This window comes from Narcine bancroftii, chromosome 5 (genome assembly GCF_036971445.1).
Source record: "Narcine bancroftii isolate sNarBan1 chromosome 5, sNarBan1.hap1, whole genome shotgun sequence".
Lineage (NCBI taxonomy): Eukaryota > Metazoa > Chordata > Chondrichthyes > Torpediniformes > Narcinidae > Narcine > Narcine bancroftii.
This window is the reverse complement of record NC_091473.1, coordinates 77,507,700-77,533,971: the sequence shown is the minus strand read 5'-3', so window position 1 is coordinate 77,533,971 and position 26,272 is coordinate 77,507,700. Positions and strand designations below refer to the sequence as shown.

Below are 26,272 nucleotides of genomic sequence, written 5' to 3'. Positions count from 1 at the left end.
CAAGCATGTGGATAAAGTATTTAAAAGAGATATATAAAGCTGAAAAATAGGAAAGATCTTTATTGGCCATAAGTGAACATTATTTAAGAAAATATTTGTCTAATGTAGTTTGTCCTTCTTTAGTTCCAGCTTCCACTGCCGTGTGATTGTCGGATGCCTACCTTCAGCTCAGGATGGTGTCCGACCACTCAGGAAGGTGACTACCCAGGACGGGGGCCAACTGCCTGGGATGGGGACCGACTGCTCGAGATGGGGATTTACGCATTTTCCTTGAAAATAAGTAAATCATTGACCATGTTGCCATTTTGAATGGACTGTAAATTACATGTTGAAATAATAGCTAACCAACCTGAAATCATACCAAAATAGGCAAAAGGTCAATCAATTATGTCACTAATTTTACAAGATGTAAAGAGAAATAAAAATTGTTATTCATTAATTGCATCTTCAACCTGGTGAAGTGCAGAAATTATATTTTCATCTGATCAAAGATAGAATGTAAGTGCATGGACCGACCGCATTATATCAAAATGCGCGCTGTTCAAAACCATGTAATACAGGTCATTGAAGAGGTTGAAGAGCTATACTCAGTGGTCCTCATTTTTCTCATAGCACCATGTGTTAGGCTTCCCCTTGTCTCAATACCTGTGTTCTGGCACTTGAAAACATGAAAGAAAAAAATACACATTTGCTTTAGGCAAGATCTCTCACCAAACCAATCACAATGAAATCTGATTAGTTATAGAATTTTTGATGTTTCTCTTTTCCCATCTAGGTTTCCTTATGGTTCAAGGTTTAATGAAACTTAAGAAAATTTTCTAACCTGCCACAGATGCTGAATTTCTAACCTACACAAATGTGAGTGTTGTATTGCAATTATATTTTCCACTGAGAAACTCTTTACTTCCTACTGAGAAAACACTTTACTTTCCAAATATCTTCACTACTCTTGGTGTACTTCCCTTATATTTATTCATGTTTTTTTTCCAAGTGAGGGAATTTGAAGGGGAAGGGATAAGAGAAAGTCTTAGTACTATCCATCTCTTTCATCTATTGGCCAAGGTTGACCTACTACCTCCTGGAGTGAATCAAAAAGTCTGCAGATGCTGTGATTGTAGTAAAAACACACAGAAATGTCCACAGGAGGCAAAGATATATGATCTTATTCCTTGAGGAAAGGCTCAGGCCCAAAACGTAGGTAATATGTTTTTACCACCAGCAGACACTGTGAGACCAGCTGAGTTCCTCCAGCATTTCGGTGTGTTTTTACCTCTACTTTCTGATTCAGAGGCAAATGTGTTGCCACGGAGTCATGGTGATCAATGCAGTACCCAAAATACATGTCAAACACAGGATCAAGAAAATCACACACCATGGAAATTATCAGAGTTTTGCAATGTTCCATGAAGCCCACAAGGGGTGCTGTGCTAAAATCGTACATACGTAATTGGATTTCACCCAGCTTTTATTGGGCTAGGGGTCTGCCGACTGTCAAAAAAAAATCCACTGATTTAGCAGGACAGCATAAATAAATTATGCCAATAAGATTTGTCTTTTTTTAACTGCAAATTATATTTTCAACAGGATTTAATATTTCTCACAATATATTTTTGTTACTTATATGTAACCGGATAGATTTATTGTAAGAGATAAATTTGGTGTCATTTATACATCCATCAATAGGTCTTGGGAATGAAAGTATCAAATGTAAATTTTTTACGTTTTGGAAACAGTTTCTACTTTTGAAGAAAAATCTAATATGTTGTAACCTTGTTAGAATAAATAGTTGATTTAACGTGATGTAAACATGATATAAATTGAAATTCCAGTTGAGGTAACTTTTATATAGCAAAAAGTAATAAACTGAGGAAATGAACATTTAGTGAATGTACAATTGATCAAATATACTTCAAATAACAAATGTGCATGACAGAATTATCCTACACCACACTAGCTTTGCAAAAAAAATGTATTTTAATATGTTTGCTCATTTTTTTTCCAGCAGAGGATAAATTTGCTGCTAATTCAGAACCAATTACACAGGAATGTTATATTTAATGAGTTCCAATAAAAAGAACAATTCACTATATCTATTATATATTTAAATCAGCGTAAGTAGTGAAGAATTATGCCATTTTGGATTGAATTATGTTTTCCATCTTAAACATTAATTCTATGCATGGGACTCGTTCTCTACAAATCAAACAGATAAAATGACAGGAATGTCTACCTACAATCTTCCTTTTCAGAAAGTAATCAGCAATAACATCAGATCGTAACATTGTATCCTCAATGTTGTAGGGAATACACATTTTCTGATGCAGCCAATTCTTTTATTTAATAAAAGACGTCCATTCTGTTTATTTTACATTGTACCCAACACCAGCTTGCTGCCAATCAGTTCAGTACTACCAGAGTTACCTGGGTTTCGACTCTGATCTCATCACAGCCTTGGAACAAAAGGATACTTGAACTTAAAGGGAAGTGTTTTGTCCAAGTCACTACATGTATCCACAGCAATCCTAGTAAACATACTGATACTTGTGCTTCCACTGTATTCCACCTGTATAGGCAAGTCATTAATGGGAAGAACTGCAAATTCTTCTGATCCTTTTATGTGTATTATGAAGCAACAATGGTCATGGATAGTATTCTACCGATGTTTCAGTTTAATAGCAAGTACATTACATTCTACATATTTTCCCATTACTGTAATCGATAATTATGGCCTGTATTTTATAATGTCCAGAGAGTAGTTTTCCATGCTAGGGTTCCACAGCAGCAGGGAGTTTTGTTTGATGGCGCAAAATACCTCAAGTTAATGATGTAGAAGGATAGGTCTGGCCTCAGGTTGAGTTTCTCAATTGGAGAAAGGCCAATTTTGACGAAATGAGGAAGGTCCTGGAATGTGTAGATTGGAATAAGTTGTTTTCTGAGAAGGACATGCCAGGCAAATGGAAGACATTCGAAGGTGACATTTTGAGAGTACAGATTTTGTCTGTAAAAAGACAATGCTGAAGAAACTCAGCAGGTCAAACAGTGTCCTTTATATAGCAAAGATAAAAATATATAACTGATATATATGTTCCTGTCAGAATTAAAGGCAAAGTTAAAAGATGTAGGGAACCTTGGTTTTCAAGGGATATTGGGGATCTAGTTCAGAAGAAGAGAGAGGTGTATAGCAGGTAAAGGCAACGTTGAGCAAATGAGGTACTTGAGGAGTATAAAAATGCAAGAAAAAAAAAACTCAAAAAGAAATCAGGTAGACTAAAAGAAGATATGACGTTGCTTGGCAGACAATGTGAAGGAAAATCCTAAGTGTTTCTACAGGTATATTCAGAGTAAAGGGATAGTAAGAGACAAAATTGGTATCCTTGATGGTCAGAGAGGTCAGCTATGAATGGAGCCAAAAGAGATAGGGGAGATCTTAAGTGTTTTTCTTTGCATCAGTATTCACTCAGGAAACTGGCACAGAGTCTAGGAAAGTTAGGAAAACTAGCAGTGAGGTCATAGAACCTACATAGTAAAGAGAAGGAGCTGTTAGCTGACTTAAAGCAAATAAGGGTGGATAAATTCCCAGGGCCTAACAAGATATTCCCTCAGACCTTGAGGGAAGCTAGTGTAGAAATTGCAGGGGCTCTGGCAGAAATATTTAAAATATCCTTAGCCACAGGTGTGGTGCCAGAGGATTAGAGGATAGCTCACATTGATCTGTTGTTTAAAAAAGGCTCCAAAGTAATCCTTAAAGTTATAGACCAGTGAACCTGATGTCACTGGTAGGTAAATTATTGGAAGATGTTCTAAGAGATCGGATGTACAAATATTTGGATAGCCAAGGACTGATTAGGGATATTCAGCATGGTAAGTTTTGTTTAAACAATCTGATAGAGTATTTCGAGGAGGTTACTAGAAAGTTGACATAGGAAAGGCTGTGGAAATTGTCTACGTGGACTTTAGTAAGGCCTTTGACAAGGTCCCACATTAGAGGTTAGTCAGGAAGGTTCAGACACTTAGTATTCATGTGAGGTAGTGAACTAGATTTGACATTGGCAATGTGAGAGAAGCCAGAGAGTAGTGGTGGATGATTGCTTCTCAGACAGGATGTCTGTGACTATTGGTGTGCCTCAGGGATTGGTGCTGGGACCATTGTTGTTTGTTGTCTATATCAATGATCTGGAGGATAATGTGGTAAATTGAATCAGCAGATGACAAAAAGATTTGAGGCGTTGTGGACAGCAAAGAAGGTTTTCAAAGCTTACAGAGGGATCTGGATCAACTGGAAAAATGGACTGAAAAATGGCAGGTGGGTTTTAATACAGAGTAGTGTGAAGGGTTGCATTTTGGAAGCACAAAGCAAAAAAAGACATATACAGTAAATGGTAGGGCACTGAGGAGTGCAGTTGAATACAGGGATCTGGGAATACAGATAAATAGTTCCCTGAAAGTGGTGTCACAGGGTGTAAAGAGCTTTCGGTGGATATTTCAGTGCTCAGGGCTTGGCAACTGATAACAAGGTCACCAGTGGTGGAATTATTGCATTGCAGGGTGATCATGAGGCAGGAAATAGTGGAGCACAAATAGTTGGGAGAATTATTTCACACGAGATTACTGAAAGATGAAAGGCCAAGAGCACAAATGGATTTGAAATCAAAGATAAGGACTTTAAAAATTGACATTGATTAACCACAACAATATGTAGGCCAACAGCCAAAGGGTGAAAGAATCTGAGATTTAAGATTTAAACAGTATAGTTATGAATGATGGAGAATGAAATAAGGCAAAAGCACAGACACGCTGGAAGAACTTAGCAAGTTTCGCAGCATCCATAGGTAGTAAGCTAAATTACTGACTTTTCGGGTCATTTGGTCTTCTTCATATATAGTTGGAGAATTTTTTTTTGTTCATCCTGCACAGGATACTAGATTTTAAAAAATTGACAATCTGGGGCCAGTGAAGGGATCAGTGAAGTGTGATGCACATTTAGGAGTGCAGAGAATAAAGGCAGAAAATTTTGGAAATGAGGAACAGATCAGACAGTGTCCTTCGAAAGATGACATGGTTTAAAGCATGTGCAGAGTGTGTAAATGGGAGGAGAGGATGAAGGAAGAAAGGTGGGAGCTATGATTAGATGAAAGACTGAAATTGAAGGTCAAAGGAAATGAAGAGAATATTGATCAGGTATTAATCAAATAAGGGAAGGTTCGGGAGCAGTGGGGGAGATGCACAATATTAGAATGGCTGGCAAACGGAAGCCCAGTGTCTTACATGTAGAGGGAGAGGAAGAGTCTGCAAACTGTTTGGAGTTTATCACCCCATTGTGAAGGATGCCATTCTGTGAGCAGACAAAAAGACACAGTTTGGAAATAAGCAGGAATGTCTGCAGATGCTCTGATTGCAGAGCAATACATAAAACTGCTGGAGAGTACTCAGCTGGTCACACACATCTATCAGAACCAACATTTCGGGCCTGAGCGTTCATTAAGATGGCTCAGGCCCAAAACCTTGATTATAAAGGAATATAATCAATGCTGCATAACCTGATGAGATTCTCCAGCACTTTTGTACACTGAATTGTTTGGAAAGTCCTTTTTGGGTCTCTGGACAGCGAGAATGAAGGAGGTTAGAAGACACATGTTGTAATTCCAGCAGTTTCACAAGATGATCCTTCGAGAAGGTTGTAAAGAACATTGGCTTTGATTTTTAAGAGCTATGGTCTGCTTTGTGAGACAGAGTCTGGGCAGCATCAGTGAGCACTGTTCCTTCAGCAATGGGCTAGTCTGTGGAGGAGGTGAAGACTTGGCCTGGTGGATGTCGGTTGCCCAGCAGCCTCGAGAGGTTGTGGACTCCAGGGGAGCAGGAGACTAATGCAGGGCATCAAAAACGAGAAGAACATCCTACCTACAGAGTGACCATGGCAGCGGACTGGTGAGGGGCCCAGCAGCTATGCAGATTGTCGGTGACTTGTAGATGGGGATACCAGCACAGGCTGTGAGCTGTTGGAGACAGGCTCATAGGAGCCAGGTATTGGAGCTTGGATTCAAGAGGGTGCCAAGGACAAGAAGGGCTCTGGGTGCTGAAGGCTTCCTGATTGCATCAGAGGTTCGGATCAGGAGCTCCGATTGCTGATGGATTGAACGGTGGTCTGTGTTGCTGCAGAGAAAGCAGGACCACTGGAGATGAATCTACAGCCACCCAGTGACTCTGAAGGGACTCTTTTTTGCTTCTCTTTCTCTCCTACTGTAAGGGGTGCAGGCAACACTAATAGTTACTGTTCGCCTTACGGTAGGCAGGAAGCAATTTTGTGCGACGTTACTTGTTCTTTATATTACATGACAAAAAAAGAATCTTGAATTGATTCTCAGCTGGTTAAAAAAAACCTTTTAGTGTAAAGCCAGGACAATAGCTCATCCGAAACACTGAGGTTTGCCATTTTCCTCAGATTAAGACCAATCCATCTATATATATTGTCTGAAAATTCAGCTGCAATTTGGAAGCAGTGAAATTCATAAGCATTTAAGTTCAGTTTTGATTTGTGCCTTCCTGCTAATTTGTGTCATTAATATTTAAGTAGGGTAGGAGTCATGGCATAATCTCCAAAGCATCAAGATATGCATGTGTACCTGAATGTGACAGTCAGTTGTTGTGGTCATTGCTTCCCTCGGGAAGTACAAAATGAATGCCATTCCTGTTAAGGAGCAGATTTTGCTTGTGTCTGGGGGACATGCCACCATGGTCTGCTTTTAATTTGCACCACCTACAATTATTATCAGACTTCCAGGATTACCAAGACAACAACATAATTTGTCTTAGTGCATGCAAGGTTATTTGGTTTTTTTTTGTAGGGGGCTCTATATTCATACATTACCTCATGACTCAGTTGGCAGCCAGAGGTCACTCATCAATTTGCCATTGTTCACTTGACAAAAAGTAGTCCTTGGGCTGTCTGCAAACTCAGTAACATTGCTGCTTGCAAAGACAACTGATAAGGATAGAACAACCCAACAGAAAATGTTTTGTTACAGTTTAAACTGAGAAAGGAGTTAAAATGCAAAAGTCCCTTGTGGATGATGTTCATATCCATCACCTTTGAGATAAAAAGATCTTATTTTGTTGATGATCAAGTGTTTGAACGGAATTGCAAACAATGCAATTGGCTTCAATCCAAAGGCTTTATCCCATTGGACACTAATGTCCTTTGAATTTAGCAACACAGATATTGCCTCTCATCCTATCCTTGCCGTGGTTGCACAAATGAATTGGTGCACTTTTGTATTTGTGTGTATGAAAACAAATACACAAATGGACAGGGACCCACCAGTGCTACAAGTCACTTCAGGAAGAGGAAAGTTTCCAGCATTCTGAGGACTGTCTGAAGTGGGAGAAGGAAACAAACAGCACAGAATGGAAGGGGGAAGAGTTGGTGCAAGAGTGAAATTGAAAAGAAATGAGCTTAGGAAGCATGATAGATTATCATAAATGGCTATTTAATCCTTATAAAATCAACAACATGAATTGAAGAAATAGTGTAGGTTGAGTAGCCCCAATATGAACCTGTTCAGAGTTTACAATATGCCCGAACTGTTTTATTTAATGGTCTCATAACTAGGATGTAAAATTGTCCACCATAAACCATTGTTGAAGTTAATTTAATTAATGAAAGTATAATTGGACCAATGATGGTGAAAACAAAACACTAAATAGAATGGCTCAAGGAACTATTTGTAAATGTGTGTGCAGAGGTGAGCAGGTCAAGCACTCATGGCCCCACTCACTGATTCAATGTGGATTATAAATTCCCACAAGCACTGCTCCAGGCTGGGGGTGAATTACTATGCAGTCGTTCAGTGTGGATGGTGATTGGCCCCAAGCACGAGGGGATGAATGTTCTCACTTGCACTTTCTCACTGAACTGGGGATGCAGACTGGGGTAGCCAAAAGATGAAAAGAACAGAGACTGAAGTAACCTGAAGGAGAGAGTGGAGGGAAGAAGGGATAAAGAGGGAGAGAGAAGAACAGAAAGGAAGTAAGTGTGATTAAACCTATAGCTCACATACTGTATGCTTTCAAAAAGGAAACAAACTAACCTAAAACATTCAGCATCTCCTCCAAGCTGTCTGATTACTACATAAACAGAGGGAACAAAATGTTGGTGATGCACAAATTGGGGCAGGGACATCCTTCAGATCAACTTTCAATGTTTTGGATTCTCATCTTTGGTTGGAATCAAAGACAGGGAACACGACAACAACATTCCACACTGTCTGTCAAGGTCCTGAATGTTTTCTTCTGGTTTGCAGACAGCACAGGGGCTGCTTTAATCCTAAGCGAGTATACGAGGAGCATACAAGTATAAAGAAAATCTTTTTCACCAGGTTATGATCTCAAATTCATTGCCTGGAAGGACTGGAAAAGCACAGTCAGTTAATGCCTCCCAAAGGGAACTGAATTAAAAATTTGGGAGAGAATCATTTTTTTTTCAGGTTCTGATGAAACAACAGGTTAGAGGGATTGTTCTACCAGGAGCTGGCATAAAGTCAATTGGATGGCATTCCACGGTAGTATGAATAAAGATAGGGGGAGGGAGAGGTTAAGAGAAAATGAGGGCAAAGCAGCAAAGGGGAGGACAGAAATTGGAAATTTTGGGTGACAGAGAGCAATGGGGAAATGGAGAGAAGGTGTGTGAAATTGGAATAAAGAGCAGAACTCCTTGCAAAAGGTAGTGGACACAGTGCAGTAGATCACAGGCAAAACTCTCCCCACCATTGACAAAATCTAAATGGAACGCTGCTATCGGAGAGCAGCAGCTGTCATCAAGGATCCACACCAACCTGGACATGCTCTGTTCTGGCTGATACCATCAGGAAAGGGGTACATGTATCATAAGACTCGTACCACTCATCATCAGACTGCTGAACAACAAACTCAATCAGACACTCATTTAAAGACATTATTTATTATATTTATTATTGAATATTTATATTTTTATTCTGTATGGCACAGTTTGTTCACATTTCTCTCTTTTGTATACATATATTTTCTTGAGTATGGTTTTTTTGCACTACTGATAAGTAGAAATTCTGCCTGGCCCGCAAATAAAAGAATCTCAGGATTGTATGGGAGCCACATATGTACTCTGACAAAAATATGAAATTTGAAGTTTGAAGAGAGGTTAATGGAGATGGGAAACAAAGGCATGGTTAAAAAAAAACATGAATTAGAGAAGAAAAGGTAAAGTTTGAGAGAAAGGAAGAAAATAAAGGTTTTGGGAGAGTAGAGGGAAAGGAGGGAGGGAAATGCAGAGAGAGATAGATGGAAGGATAAGGAAAGGAAAGCCAGGGAAAGAAATGGAGGGAAAGAGGGAAAAGGAAATAAAGAGGTAGTTAGTGATGGGAGGGAGGAAGAAAGAGGAGTGGGGCAAGTTTTATTGACCAGGGGTTAGTCAACCGCCTTGCCCTCCCCACATGGCTGAGTGAGCACCAGATCCTGTTAGCAGCCAGCAGCCTTGCGGTTGAGGTAAAACAGTTTTGCCGGGTTACACTAGAAATCCAGGGCACAAGATACGAAGGGTTCAAATTACTAGTACTCCCTCACCTCTGTTGGGGTTAGATTTTCAGTGCCAGTTAGAAAGCATTACATTAGTGCACAATGGGCCTCACCCCCCCCCCCCACTACACCTTACAAAGAAACAACACTGCAGCCTGTCTGTCCTGAACATAGAACCCCTTCCACTGTTCACACACCTGACCCCAGAATGCACACCAGTAGCCACAAAGAGCAGGAGGTACAGCCTGATGGATAGAGCCTTCATCAGGACAGAGGTCTTCAGGTACTACAGGAAGGACTCAGAGAGCAGAGCACCAGCCCCTGGAGAACCCAGCTGGTTCTAGTAAAGTCAGGAGAAAAACTGCGCATGGTAGAGGATTACAGCCAGACAATCAACAAATTTACACTACTAGATGCCTACCCCCGCCACACATAGCAGACATGGTCAACAACATTGCCAAGTATAAGGTGTTCTCCACCATAGACCTGAAGGCAGCATACCACCAACTGCCCATTAGAAACAGTGATTGCATTTACACGGCATTTGAGGCAGATGACAGGCTGTATCAATTTCTGCAACTTCCCTTTGGTGTCACCAATGGAGTGTCCCTGTTTCAGAGAGAAATGGACTGAATAGTAGATGAGTTCCAACTGAAAGTGATGTTCCCCTACTTAGCCAACATAACAATCTGTGACCACACTCAGGAGGATCATGACACAAATTTAAAACACTTCTTCCAAACAGCCGAGGAAAGGAACCTAACGTACAACAGGGACAAATGCGTCTTTAGCACCAGGAAGTTGCCATTCCTGGGCTACATAATGCAGAATGGGAAAATCAGCCCAGACCCAGCCCATATGCATCCTTTCCTATACCTCCCAGTGCCACACACGCTGAAAGCACTAAAAAGGTGTTTGAGCCTGTTCGCTTACTACACCCAACTACGCCGACAGGGTCCACCCACTTATTAAAGCCTCAGTTTTCCCACTGTGCCCAGCAGCCACCAGAGCATTCAGGAACATTAGGGACCATATTGCTAAAGCTACAATGCGGTCCATAGATGAGTTGATCCTGTTTCAAGTAGAAAAGGGTGCATCCGATGTGGCTCTGGCAGCCACCCTAAACCAAGACAGACGACTAGTGGCCTTTTTCTCGTGAAGCCTACAGGGGTCAGAAGCAAGACACTCAGCAGTAGAGAAAGAGGCCCAAGCCATTGTGGAAGCAGTAAGGCAGTGGCAACATTATCTGGCGTGCAAACACTTCATCCTTGTCATGGACCAATGGTCTGTGGCTTTTATGTTCGATAACCAGAACAGGGGGAGAATTAAAAATGACAAAATCCTGCGCTGGCAGATAGAATTGTCTACATTTAACTACGACATTCTATACCGCCCCAGGAGACTCAACGAGCCCCTGGACACGCTGTCCAGAGGCACTTCTGCCATCCTTAAACATACGTCCCAGTTGCAGAGTTTGCTCAATGAGCCGGGCCACCTGGGGGTCGCTAGACTGTTTCACTTCATTAAAACCCAAAACCTCCCATTTTTGGTAGAGGAAGTGAGGTCAGTTAACAAGAACTGCCCCATCTGTGCAAAATGCAAACCGCAATTTTACCGGCCAGACAAAGTCACCCTGATAAAAGCTACCAAACCTTCTGAGCGCCTCAGCCTTGATTTTAAAGGCGCGCTCCCATCCAATAATAGAAATGTCCATTTCCTAAATGTAATAGATGAATATTCCTGTTTCCCCTTCGCAATCCCGTGTTCTGATGTATCAGCAGCCACTGTTTAAATGCCTCCAACCCATCTTCAGCATAGTTGGGTACCCAAATTACATACACACAGGCAGGGGTGCTGAACTCATGTGCGCAGAAGTACAGCAGTACCTGCACGAGAGAGGGATTGCTACCAGCCACACTACAAGTCACAATCCCAGGGGAAATGGACAAGTCGAAAGGGAAAATGCCACCATCTGGAAAATGGTCCTCTTGACTTTAAAAGCAAAAGACCTGCCTGTTATTAGTTGGCAAGAAGTGTTGCCAGAACCCCTACACGCTACACGTTCTTTGTTGTGTACTGCCACTAACATGACCCCACATGAATGTATCTTTTCTTTCACAAGGAAAGCCACGATGGGCACAGGGCTGCCTAAATGGATGATGACACTGGGACCTGTTCTCCTCTGGAAGCACTACAGACCCCACAAAGTGGACCCGCTGGTGGATCAAGTGGAGCTGAGGCATGCAAGCCCTCAGTACACATTCGTCACATTCCCAGATGGAAGAGAAGACTCAGTGGCCACCAACGATTTTGCGCCGGCCGGATGTGTGAACAACACGAAGGAAACACAGATGTCTACGGATCAACAAGGAGCGCAGCAGCAGTCACTAGAACAGTCATCCATCGAGGCACCCCTGAGGACTATACCACCCACCCTGGAAATCAGGACCCTGGGTACGTCCACCCCACAAAATATCACCACCCTAGACTTGATGGCAGGACCTAATCCCATACAAGGGGATCCCCAGCCCACACAGCCACATGACCAACCAGTACTTCCCACTCCCACACCTCCACCAAGAAAGGCCGAAAGGCAGACCGCACTCCCCACCCCTATACCACTTTCGAGGTGGTCCAGAAGGCAACGGAAGCCACGAAAAATTTTGGTCATGAACTTACAAGCAAGGGAAGGAGGATGGTGGGCCGGGTGAAATAACAATTTTTGAAGGGGGTGGTGAATGTGGTGATGAGAGGTCTTGTCTCTCTGGACCATATGCCCATAACAATTTTGTCCCCAATAAGATCCTCCGCATACTCCTGAGCTGATACTGCTTTAAAGTTGCAGCCTCTCGCCAGGTCTTTCAGAGAGCGTATAAAGTCTCTGGCAGACTCCCCTACTTGTTGTGACCTGGTCATGAGTTTGTACCGGGAGTGGAGTTCACTATGCTCCTTACTGTAATGCCTCTGTAAAATGCTCTTTGCCTCTTGGTAGGACCTAGCATCCTGTACAGAGTGGTCTCCCAGCTGGGCTAACAACAGCATTAATAGCTCTTTATCCGATGCCTCAGCACCCTCCACATAATTCAGAAAGCATCTCTGCCAGCAGCCGAAGTGCATGCCGGCTCCGGGAATTCTGGGGTCGAACTCCAGCCTGTCTGGTCGCAGCACATGGCTAAGCCACAGGCTCTGGTCCCTTAGGTGTAGCAAGGGTGGACCCTGGGGTACTGGGAGCTGCTGCTGGGGGAGTGACGGTAGTGGTGTCTGCTTTCCTTGGCTCTGGAGTGGTTGGGAATTCTACACATATGTGGTGATTGGGCGCACGACTTGTGGAGATCCTTCCACCCGCACTTGTAGTGCCCCCTTTCTGATCGGACTGGGATTTAGGGTCAGCGCCACCTGCACCAGCGAACCCACAGGCAGGCAGGGCTCTTGGCCGTTTCTCACCTGCCCTATCATACTTCTGTGGTCTTCCCTTCATTCCACCACGATTCCAGTACAGCGGTTCCTCGCCGTCTCTGTCCTCTGAAGCAGATTCCATTCCTCAGGAAGAGTCTCCATGTGGTCGGGAATGTGCATTGGAGCAGAAGCAGCTTCCATCCTAGTAGCTATCATATTAGTTTATTAAATTGTACTGACAATAACCACAACAGCAGTGCAAGTATAAGACAGATTTAATAAACTAATATGTACACTAAGAGGTCTTGTCTCTCTGCAAGACAAACCTGGAAGGCTAGACTGTAGCTCTGGACTGCTTTATATACAAGGTCACCAGGATGACCCCTGGTGACCTAGTGGTGTAATTACATATCACCACAGGGTAGGAGAAGGAAAGAGAGACAAAACTATTTCCATGAGTAACTACATCTAAATTTATGACTGACTGTGTTTACTTAGTTTTCCAATTTATAGAGACTTTTTTCAACATCTGGATTGAGGAAAATTTTCTGGAGTACATCTTATTATTCCAATAACTTCCCCCATTTCATTAATTCCAAGCGATGAAGAGGGAATGCAATGCAGTCAGCCAGATTCTTTGATATTTATGAAGAAATGAATTCATTCACATTCCAGTGGCTGCCAACAACTAAAACAATACAAATGCAAGCAATGTCATCAAAGAAATATGTGGGACATGCAGACTGCATAATGCTGGAGCTCTGCTAAACCTGATTTACAAATAAATGAGATTGGAGGTCCAAGGAATTAGCACCTCCAAATTATTTGCTGGAACAAGCCAGAATGGATGTTCAAGCATCAACCTCCCATCCCATATGTCCAGAATTCGCCTGGTCAGACACCACTATTGTAAGGTAAAAACATCATGAGTTGGGACCGGAGAAGGAGTCACCCAGTACTAAGGAGTTACAGGATGCAGGTGTGACCTTGTACGCTCAAGATAAGTGTGGCAATAACAAGATGATGTACAGCAGACTAACAGAGAAGGGTAGCAACAGCTTATTCATTGGACAATGTAATGGTATGATAATTTACTAAGTGCGTGTCCTGAGGTATAAAAAAAACACCACTTGCTGATATCGGGAGAATGCACCTTCTCCAACTAACATTGTTAGTTGCAAGTGTTACAATCCGGTAATAAAGAACCTTGATTTCGACTCAGTCTGGTGTCTGACTCACTCATTCTCGAACAAAGCAGACCTAACAATTTGGTGACCCTGACGTGATGGGTGAGTGGACACTAGACGACGGTTTCTGTTTTTCTTGACAATCATCTCAGCCGGCTGACAAAAAGGTCCAGAGAAGCCTGTTTTAACAAAATTCTCTCTCTTAAAATCTTTATGATTGTCAGTAAGAACTAGAGATCGGAAAAATTAGACAATCATAATTGAAGATCGTCACCTGCCAGGATTGTAACACGAAGTGTTTACAGACAAAACTATAAAAGTCCTTAAGGTGTTTTAGTGACATTTGATAAGTGCTTCGCCGACAAACTACTAGAGTTTAAAAAGTCTTTATTGTGACATTGCAAAGTCCAATAGAGTGAGAAGGTGGTCTAAGAACAATTGGGGACCTGAGTTTTCTGCCCTAAACCGGTTATTAAGAGGAGAAATCTCCCACGTGAAGGTTGGGCTTTGAAAGAAAACGAAGGTTCAGGCTTATTGGTCTCCATTGTATAAGACTCGCTTATAAATGTCCAGTAGGTATGATAATGTCTGTACACTTGAAAACTTAAGAATTTATTTCCCAAATTCGCCGTGGTGGAATACCACAGGGGACATTAGAAACCTTGAGACGACAAAAAGAGTACTCAGAGATGCCTGCCTGGTGAACAAGGGCGATGACCAAAGACTGCAAAAGCTGTATCCGGATCAGGTAGGAGATATCAATGAAAAAGTTGACAGAATCTTAAGAGACACACGGTTTATTCGAAATATTTTTGACAAGTTAAATGAAGGTATTCCCAGCATCACCAAGGAGATAAAGTTACGTAAATTCATAGATTGGTACAGGGAAACTGGACAAAAATATAGCCCAAAAACTTGGTTTCCTAGTTGTAACCTAACTTTCAGACCTCTTTGGGAAAACAGAGAGTGGAAGACGAGCAATCAGAGTATACAGGACAGTCTGAGGTCCACCGGAGGACCAGACTTGGAGACTGTTTCACTAAAAAACTTTTGTCATCCGGCCTGCAAGGAGACATTTTTAAAGGCGATTTTTGTTAACATAGATCCTCTAAACGGACAAGAACCTAAATTAAGAGAGGCATTAGGAAGCGACCCCGCAGCAATGGCTGCACAGTTGCCTGCTAAGACCTTCGACCAAGTTATTAGGGAAATTAATCAGGAGTTAGGGAAGCGAAATACCAGTAAAGAGGCATTGGAGAAACACAGAATTCTCCGAAAATGTGTAGATCGCTGGAGGAAGATGGGGTGGTTACCCTGGAGCGCCGAGATGTTCCTGACAGGTGAGGGAAACAAAATTCTAAAGCGTAGGGTCTTAGATAAGCTGGAAGAAACAAAACGAGACATAGAAAGGAAAATCTTTAATCGAGTCTGCACAAAAAAAAGATGAGAGACAAGGAGATGCGTTACCGCGATGTCCTAGCTCTATTCGAGGAATTTAGTCTACCTGATAACCCACCTATTATGGCCCCTGTAGAAATAGCTTGTAGACCCCCGCCCTATGCATACGTTGAGTCACAAGGTACCCCTGACACCCCAGATGGGACCCAGGAGTCACGTCCCTTATATCCAGATATTGAAACACTGGGACATGACGGGAACATCGGGAATGGGGACACGTCAGTCAAGATACAGGCCCCTTTACTTAAAATAAAAGGGGGATTAATAGACATCGAGACCCCCGCAGGATTCAAGAAAATAGAAGACTTAGAGACACAGAAAAGGAACATGAAAAAGGTTCAGGATAACGTTGAAAACTTAAACAAAGATGTGAATGTGCTGGGGCAGACCAGCAAGGAACAAAAAGAATTAATGGTAGGTGTATTGAGAGAAATGGAAAAGATAACTCCAACACTGTCAGCAGAACTCCAAGCTGGAGGAACAGTAATAGGAATAAAGGACGAAAAGTGTAGTACAGATGAGGAAACGAGATACGGCCCACCATGGGAGGAAAGTAGCATTAAAGAACTCGGGAGGGAGAAGAGTAGACATGCCAGCCTGGACATAGTTAGGACGAAAGAGAAAGACGTGAAACCACTTGACAATGACCGAAAAAATTATCTTAGAGATGAGCGTGAACGATATACCTCCGACTCTGAGACATCAGGACCTGACGGGGACAGTGACAGTAGTGACGAAGAGGTGTCTGAACAGGGAGGACAAAATAGATGTATTCCAAGAGTAAAGATGGAACAGAAATCCCCAAAATTGAGATATCAATGCCCATTGCTGATCACGGGGCGGGGAAATCAAAAGTATGTACCCTGGTCATGAATGGACATAGAGAGTCTAATGAAAAGACTTCCTCCATTAAGTAATGGGGCTGGTCCATGGATTTCTTGTTTTGAGCAAGAAACCTGTCAGGAACAATTAGCACTTGCAGATGTCAGAACTATCATGATAAAAATGAAGGCAGAAGGAGCCCTGAAGCAAATAGGGAGAACACTCAAAAGCGGAAAATTGGGGGATGAAATAGAATTTGACCCACTTCGAAGTAGATTTTGGGAAGCACTTAGAGAAGCATTCCCTACACCCTATAGTCTGGACGCCTTGGTAACCCTCCAACTAAAAGAAGGGGAAGGTGCGCATGAGTACCTCTCTCGAGCGTGGGACTTATGGGAAACTGGGACTGGAGCATAGCCCCCTAGGAAATGCTCATTTTCGAAATGGTACAATAAACGGACTACCTGGTCTTGTTCAAGCAAAATTAAGGGACATTGTGGGGTTAGAGACGATGCCAGAGGACTTGTGGAAAAGACACCTGACACATGCACTCAAACGACATCGTCAATCAGAACAGGCTAAGTCAGAAAGTGCATCCCAGAAGGGAGTGGACAAGACAACCGATAAATTGATGTAAGTCATAGAACAAATAGGGATAAAACTAGTGGCCCAACAGATAGTCCCACAGGCCATGGGGCCAGTGATAAATCCGGGACCCCAAGTAAGGAATGGTTGGGAAAGACCACTAAGTACCATGTATAGAGGAGAACATACCCTATGCTGGCACTGCCACAATCCTGGACACTACCAGCGGGACTGTCCAGAGGCTGGGAGAGGAAGGGGCATAGGATTACCCTCTATTAGAGGAAATAGAGGAAGAGGAGGAAATTTAAGAGGACAAGCAAGGGTTAGGGGTGGACACATCGATCAGCCCCCAGAAAATTGGGGGATGGCAGAGTGATCAACAAGTACAGGCACCCCAGTATGATGACGATATTTGGGAAGGTGCTGAATTAGATTATTGACAGGGCCCTGGAGAATCAAAAATCATGCCTCCCTGGGAGCCACTGTAAATTTTGGGGACGGTGAATGGAGAAAAAATTGAATTTATGATTGACACAGGGGCAGCAGTAACGACTGTAATTAAACAACCCCCAGGGAGCACATATTCGGGCAAAACATTATCTACAATAGGATTCTCCAGGATAAGGGAAACACAGCCCTATACCGATAACATCGACATGACATTTGGACGACAAAGGGTCAGAGCACCTGTCCTAGTTGTGCCAAGCTGCCCCATTAATTTATTGGCAAGGGACGTTCTTACTAAACTGGGGATAACCATACAATGTTCTGAGAAGGGCCTTCGTTTAATATGCCCAGGGGACACAATACAGAGGGAAGGACAGTTTGTACTAATGACCCCAACCAATGCTTCAGAAGACTCTGTGGAGGTTATTATTTTCTGGAGTCAACTATTGTATGACGAACCAGGCCCAGGTCTGATTAAACAGTTTTTGAGTGGAGGGCCAGTATTCCCCAGTATGGGGAGTACCAATACCCATTGGATCCCATTCATGTAACATTAAACTATATCATCCAAATATCTTTCTGATCTGAGCCCACAGATATGGACAACGGGGCCTTACTATGTGGGAGCAATGAAAGGGGAGGTATTTCTGGAATTAGCCAACCCCAGGCAGAAACCGATATGGAAAAAACAATACCGTTTGTCACCCAGCCAGGAGGAGGGTATTAGGAGAATGATAGGAGGGTTAATGGAGACGGGGGTTTTAAGGGCGGCACCAGACAGCATGTGGAACACGCCCATCATGCCTGTCCCCAAACCAGCTAGAAAAGACTGGAGGATGGTACACGACCTCTTGGAAATTAACTCTGCTACCAAGACTATCGGGAGACCAGTCCCAGACCCATACGTTGCACTTAGGGCTCTGAGTCCAGATCACGAATACTACACTGTCATTGATCTGGCAAACGCATTCTTTTGCTTAAAATTAGCCGAGGAATGCCAAGACTGGTTCGCTTTCACTTACCAAGAGAATCGGTACACATATACTAGATTACCTCAGGGTTATAAGGACAGTCCAGGACTGTTTAATCAGGCCCTTAGTGAAATCCTAGTGAAATTGAAGCTCCCAGAAGTTGTTAGGCTGATTCAGTATGTAGATGACCTGCTATTAGCAGGAAGAACGGCACATGGGTGCCTAATGGGGACAGCAGTTTTATTTGGGGCCTAGGTGAGGCAGGGTTTAAAGTAAAGAGGTCGAAGTCAGATCGGAAGGAGGGTGGTAACTTTCCTAGGAAGACTCATCGGTAAAAATGGTACGGCCATGTCCGAGACACATCGGAAAACGATACTAGGTTATCGAAAACCGACAACAGTACAAGACATGTTAGCATTTTTAGGGCTCTGTGGATACAGTCGAACTTATGTCCCAGGATATGTGAGTTTGACCCAGGGTTTGAGGGAAATGGTCACGGAGATAGGTCACCGAAGGCTTAAGGAACCAGTCAGGTGGAATGTAGAACGCGAGGCGGTTTTCCTGCGTGTTAAACAGGAATTGGGGAAAACGATCAGCCTGGCTAATCCGGATTATAGTAAAGAATTCCACTTGGACGTGGCTGAAACTGGGGGCATTGTTAGCTCAGTTCTGTATCAGAAGGATAGAGGATGAAGGAAGGTATTGAGTTACTATAGTTGCAGACTAGACAATGTAGAAAGAGGAAAGGCCCCATGTCTCCGATATCTCGCAGCAGTAGCTAGAACGATACAAAAAACCGCACATATTGTCCTCTGTCATCCCCTGGTTATTAATACAGACCACAGTGTCTCAGCCCTTTTAATGTCTAGTGCCTTCAGCTTCTTGGCCAACAGATCTATTAAGATGGAGGACGCCCTTAAGGGTCCTCACATCACCTTCAGGTCGCCAAGGGACAACTATTCCAACATGGCTAGAGGATTGAACTCGGGGTTTATGGAGACGCATGACTGTGTAGCAAGAGTCAAGATAGATTCCAAGCTGAGGGAGAAGCTATTTGAGGAACCCATGGAGGAGGTGGATTGGGAGTTATTTACAGATGGAAGTTGCCATAAAAGTTCAGAGGGTAATGTGGCGGGATGTGCAGTGGTAGGATGGGAGGATGATGCACCCTATCTTGCAGAGTCCTCTATCATCCCCCAACCGGCATCAGCACAATTGGCAGAAGTGATAGGGCTCATAAGAGGATTGGAGCTGAGCGAAGGTAAATCGGTTAACATTTTTACTGACTCTGCGTGTGCTTGGAGTGCAGTCCATATTGAAGCACCAGGTTGGATAAGAAGGGACTTTCAGACTGCAGCCGGACAAAACGTCTGACATGATCTGGATTTATGGAGACTTGTCAGGGCAGTCATGCTTTCCCGGGCTCTAAGCCTAATTAAGGTGGCAGGCCATTCCCTACAAAACACAAAGGAGGGGAAAGGAAACACGACGGCTGACAGAGCAGCCAAATAGGTTACTGGATATCAAGAACCTATACAGGGGATGATTCTGAGGTCCCATGGCAAAAAAGAGGAATTAGAGAGAAGAGAAAATAGTAGTAAGTTGAGTGACCAAAAAGAGAAGGAGGGAGAGGGACCCCCACCAAATATTGAACACCTGATAGAAATAAAGGAAAAAGCTAGCCCAAGTGAGAAAGAGGAATGGATGAAACGCGGTGCTACATGACAGGAGATCATCTATGACAATCGGACAGTACATGTCTGGCGCTCCCCAATAGGTATGATAGTTTCCCCCCACCAATTACTTCCGCTATTATTTGAAGAAGCACATGGGCCGACTCACATTAGCGCCACCAAAACTTATAATACACTTAAACAACATTGGTGGAATCCCCACTTATGCAAGCACATTGACAACTTTAGAGCTGAATGTATTATCTGCAATGGGCATAACCAAAGGATCACCTTACCCCACCCGCTTTTACGATTTCCAGTACCGACAGCCCCATGGAAAGAGATCTATATTGACTATACAGATATGGGTACTGACCTTAGGACAAAGGAAGGATACCGATATCTCTTAGTGGCGGTAGATAGGTTCTCACGGTGGGTGGAGGCTGTCCCAACGAAGAGGGAGGATGCGGATAGTGTAATAGGCTGGCTGACGTCAGAGTTGATACCCCGCTTCCTGTCAGCACACGAGATTCTAACAGGTCGACCCATGCCCGGTCCAAAGACTGATCCAGCCTGGGCAAAGAATTGGGAAGAAAGGGAAGTGGAACTGGACCATTATATGCAGATGCTGGGTAATATGGTTGCTTTAGTTTCACAATAGGTGGCGAATGCAAATAAGGAGAACCCGGACACTGAAGGAGTTCCAGTGAAGGAGGGAGACCTGGTGTATATCCGTAAACCAGGGAAGGTACATTGGACTGAAATTAGATGGACTGGACCATACACTGTTACCGCCGTGACAGATAGGTTGGTAAGAATTGACAAACCAGGGGATAATAATTGGCATCATTTTGCCTTTTGCTCTAAGGCAAAACAACAAGTAGCGAGTATTGGAAAATATGATGAGACTCATGTGGACAATGCCGAGGGCCCTATGGGCATTCCTGCTGATGGGTTGCCAAACAAGCCAACAGAGTAGTTCGGATCCATGCGGGGCCAAAGTTATTCTGAAGATAGATAAAGACAAGGATAGCACTTTCCAGTTCGATCTATGCAGTGTAATAGTGTGTGGTAGGAATGAGGCATCCTGGAGAGGATATGATGTTTACATGTGTAACTTTCAGAGAGGATATCTGGAGTGGGGCCTACATGTATGTCCGTCCTGGGGTGAGGTTTGGTGGTGGACAAGACCCGAAACTAGATGGATAAGAAAGCCCCTTAACAAAGGGTCCAGCAGACCCCTTTATAATTTTTTCACTAAGGTCTCCCTGATACGTGGTGCCGTTACCCATACTATGAAAGGCAAAAATCCCCTGATTTTGGCAGTAAAAGCGGGGCTGAACAACCCGTGGAATATGAAGGGATGGAGCTCTAAGACATGCGACGGGGGCACAGGGAGAGAACCTGGAGTCGGAGATCTCCTCTACCTAATGATTGGAGTGTCTGTAAGTGGAAAAGACCCTTGGGGAGTGGTGAGGTTTGACTTACAAACCTACACAAATGACATACCCAAACCCACTTCTACAAAGGAGGTAGTGCGAAAATTTGATAGTAAGAAGCTGTCCAGGGGAGAGAAGATAGCAATTGAGACAGGTATAGATGAGACAAACTCCTGGATAGAACAGATGGGTAAATATGCGGATCAGGCAAAGTATGGAAACTGCTGGATCTGTGCCCGGGGAAGGCCAACGTTACGGATGAGCAGATCAATTTTTGAGGAGACAGATGCTATGGACTGCGCCTTGAACCTAATGTCAGAGTCTAACCCACTGAATAGGTGTCTGACATGGGAACAGGCATTTCCCATAGCTCCGGCCAATGTGACCCCCCTTATCTTTAGATCCACGGGGATAAGTAATGTTACTTGCTTCGCCAATAACAACACAGCGGCACACGCTTTCCACATGGGTTGGCTACCCAGTGACTCGTGCAGGACTCATGTTGATCTCACGGGCAGCAGAAATGCTACCCGATTGACCCAGGCTAGGGCAGATATTTGGTGGTTTTGCGGAGGTAGAGTGCTGTATAACTGGCTCCCCTCTAACTGGAATGGTCGGTGTGCTTTAGTAATGCTTAATGCGCCAGTCCTGATTGTGGAAAGGCAGGAGGGGGACGAGGATGCCCTAGATCTACACCACACAGGGGGTTGGATGTGGAGAAGAAGGAGTGTTGGACTCCTGGGGCCAGAAGGAAGGAACCCTGATGGGGTGTGGTTTGATGCAATTGGCCAAGCCCGGAATATACCGGACAAATTTAAACTAGCTGATGAGATTGCAGCTGGGTTTGAAAACTTTCCTATATTTAGTGCAATCTTTCCCATCACAGCAAATAAAAACGTAAATAGGATCAACCTAATTCACTATAATGTCCAGCGCCTTGCAAATTTGACCAGTGACGTTGTTGAGGTAGTACACCAACAACTGTCAGAAACTTCCCTTATGACGCTTCAGAATAGGATAGCGATTGATATGGTCCTGGCGGAGAAAGGCGGAATGTGTGCCATGTTTGGAGATCTATGCTGCACTTCTATCTCTAATAACACAGGGCCAGATGGGTCACTCACTAAGGGGCTGACAAAACTTAAGGCATTGGCGAAGGAATTAAAAGCCCAATCTGGAGTCTCTAACCCTGTTTTGTCCTGGTTACATGGAGTGTTTGGGAAATGGGGCACAATGTTGGGACAACTTTTCCTAGGATTGTTCATTTCTGTAACCATTTTTATCACTTGTGGCTGTTGTTGTATTCCATGCATTCGAACGCTGGTCACGAGGACCATTGAGAGAGCCTTTGCCAACGGCGATGAGCTGCCTCCAAAATATCAAGCTCTACAAGCTACGGAGCGGGACTATCTCACGTCAAAGGAGGCGTCAAAAAATGCTGAGATTGATCTGGAGTCTGATGGAGAATGCGACAGGGAGGAGGGATTATAAAATAGATTGTAGAACAAATATTATAAAATAGATTGTAGCACAAATGTTAACTTTTATCTTAACTAATTACAAATGCTTAGAAGGGATAGCCAGTTATTTGCTTGGGGGAAAACGGGGAGGAAACTTGTAAATGGGCAATGGGATCGGGGAAACAGATGGGGGATATACGCTAAAGAGGGTTGGGGGGAGCCCTCGCCCACCAGCCGAAAAACCCCGTGAACAGAACACACATAGAGCTTGGCAATAATAGGCGAACTAATGTAATGCGGTGGTAGCATAGTCAGGGCAAGATTGTCCTCTAAAGAGGACAAAGGAGGGATTGTAAGGTAAAAAGATCATGATTTGGGACCGGAGAAGGAGTCACCCAGTACTAAGGAGTAACAGGATGCAGGTGTAACCTTGTACGCTCAAGATAAATGTGGCAATAACAAGATGATGTGCAGCAGACTAACAGAGAAGGGTAGCAACAGCTTATTCATTGGACAATGTAATGGTATGATAATTTACTAAGTGCGTGTCCTGAGGTATAAAAAAAACACCACTTGCTGATATCGGGAGAATGCGACTTCTCCAACTAACACTGTTAGTTGCAAGTGTTACAATCTGGTAATAAAGAACCTTGATTTCAACTCAGTCTGGTGTCTGACTCACTCATTCTCGAACAAAGCAGACCTAACACTATTCCGTTCCATGCAACACCAATCCCAAAATTTTATTGCTGGAAATGCTTGTAAATTGGACTCTTCTTGAAGTGAACAAAAGCCAAATAATTATCTTGTATTATTTTTTTCTGTGAAATAAGCAGGAAATACATGGCACAGTGTAGGTAGCACCACTGCTCACATCAGTCCCTCGGATAATAACAAGTCACAACACAATTTTCTGTCAGGATATGTTAGATCGTGCAGGACTCAATGAAATTCTATAATTGTAGTGAACTTGTTCTTGCACACATTTGGTATCTGAGGTGTCCATTTTTTGCTTGCCTTTATTTTGGTTGTTTTATTTTGTTATTTTTTTCCTTCTTTTTGATTTTTAATGTCTGTTCTACTAGAAAGGCTTCATAGTCTTGTTATTTGCAACATACTACATAGACAAAGATACCATCTGATTTTAACTGCAACAGGAATTCATCTAGTCGCCACCCACAGAGAAATTAAATAGTCTTTATTCCACCAAATTGCCTCTCTGTCTTGTCTGCTACCTAAATTAACTTGTGAAAAGTAAAACATTTAATATTTCAAGTATGATACATTTTTAAAAGACTGGAAAAGTGAGAAACAAGTGCTGCCTGATTTGCCAAGTGTTATCAGCATTTTCTGTTTTTATTTCCAATTTTCAGCATCTGCAGGTTTGTATAAATTTTCAATCACCAATACTCTCTCCTCCCTGTCATCATGCCATATTCAATATTGATGTTCATTAAATGCACTGGAGAAGGGCCTATTGCATGAATAATTTATCAAATTACAATTTAAATCTTTTGTAAACTAGTCTCATCACAGTTAAAAATTTGAGGAATTGTAAACATTTAAATTTAACATTTGGATATTTTGTTGTGGAATAAGTCATGGGGAATTGAAATATTCATAATCTGTTTTAAACCATTCCAGTCATTTGGTATTGAATGTCACCATAAACAAAAGAATTACTAGCTTGTTATGACTTCCTTGTGGTCTGTACTTCAATATAATCTGAACAGATCACAGGTAAAAATAAAAGGGAATTATGCTAGGCTGGAAATTAAACATTATTTTTGAAATAGCGCTAACAGGAAATAAGCAAAAGCAGGAAATAATCACCAGGCATTCTGCCATTAAAATAATTTATAGTCCATCTCCCTCTTCCTATTGCTCAGTTACAACTAATTTAATGCATTTCTTATTTTATCACTGGTAGTTAATTTTCATAATCCAATAGAATGCGACAACTAATCACACAAATTATTAACAATTTGTGTGTTGGTTTACATGGTCCCTGGACACTCAAAGCATCTTATCAAACTTCTGTAAAACATTAGACAGAACAAACACTGTACATGATGTTAAAATCCTTCAAAGACAAATCCCAATATAATTACATGGATTCATGACTTTATTTTCCAATAAGTAACTATTTTCATTTCCAAAGAAGGAACAGCCAGACTCAGAGCCCACAATAGACTGAATCAGGGAATTCCATGCAACAGGAAAGGATGAATCACAGGCATTAACTGATACTGTTGATTCATGGGTTTGGCATGAGGGGGTGCGCTCCATTACACGTTCACTCTGAATGCATAATGTTTGTTTTCTAGGTATAACTTTGGGGTCAAGTTGGCTGCAAAATAGGACATTCTTTATCTCTGAACATCCCCTTTTCTGATATGATCGTTAGAGTTGGGCACAGACCACTGTCACGAGGAAGTCCTGGTTTGAGATGAGTGACCCGCAACAGCAAAATTGCAGACTCTGAAAAATGGAGAATTTTCCATCCTAGTTTTCATTGGATTTCATTTTTACTGGGGTTCCTTGAAACCTCTGGAATACTGTGTGATGAGCCATTTTTGGATTAAGATTGTAAAGGAAGTGTGGTTTAGTGCTGAGGGTTGGAAATGGAGGCTGTGGTTGCTAGTCAGGGTGAGGGATACTTGAATCTACATACATGGCACTTGATTCAAGGAGAACCACAACATACAGAGAAAAAGGCCTTTTGGCCCACTACTGACAGGCCAACCATCAATTATCTATCCATTTTTAAGGCACTTGGTCCGTAGCCTTCTCTGACTTGACAACACAAGTCCTGGTACAGTGATTTATTCAAAGTTGCTAGAGTATTTGACTCTGCCAACCAGCTTTGGTGCCTCATCTCCATTCCAAAATTAGCGTGATTTGTTACATTCGCCATGCTGGTGGTCAAATATTGCACTATCATTTTCATTCTAGTCTGAGCTAGTGATTGAGGAGCAGGATGCTTAGTCAGGAGTTGATCAGTGAGGAAGGTTGCACAAATCTGGCAGTCCTTTTTTGGAGGATTGAACTGAAGTAGAGAAGATAAGGGAGTCTACCTGAGTTGGTTTCCAATTGCAGGGCTGGGACCTGACAATGACAAGAGATATGCTATTAAAGCCTGGCTGGACTAAGAGTATCCATTGATAGGCAGATACATAGCAACTTATTAATATTTATAGAAAATGAAGCCATTTCCCAACAACATGGAATGAAGCTATTCTGCCCATTGTGTCTATGACAGCTCATAGAGAGACCCCATTCTCTTTAATT

The 26,272-nt window shown here is 42.8% G+C and overlaps 1 long non-coding RNA gene across 2 annotated transcripts in view; it reads right to left on the bottom strand.

The window, feature by feature from the left end:
- LOC138762726 (uncharacterized) overlaps positions 1–26,272 on the bottom strand; it is an 84,646-nt gene that overhangs the window by 508 nt on the left and 57,866 nt on the right. Inside the window, exon 4 of one of the 2 annotated variants that reach the window (XR_011357097.1) lies at positions 25,163–26,089. The exons of the other annotated variant lie outside the window; for it this stretch is intronic. This is a non-coding gene — a long non-coding RNA (uncharacterized lncRNA). Of the gene's footprint in view, positions 1–25,162; positions 26,090–26,272 lie in introns of those variants that run through there. 2 annotated transcript variants of the gene reach the window in all.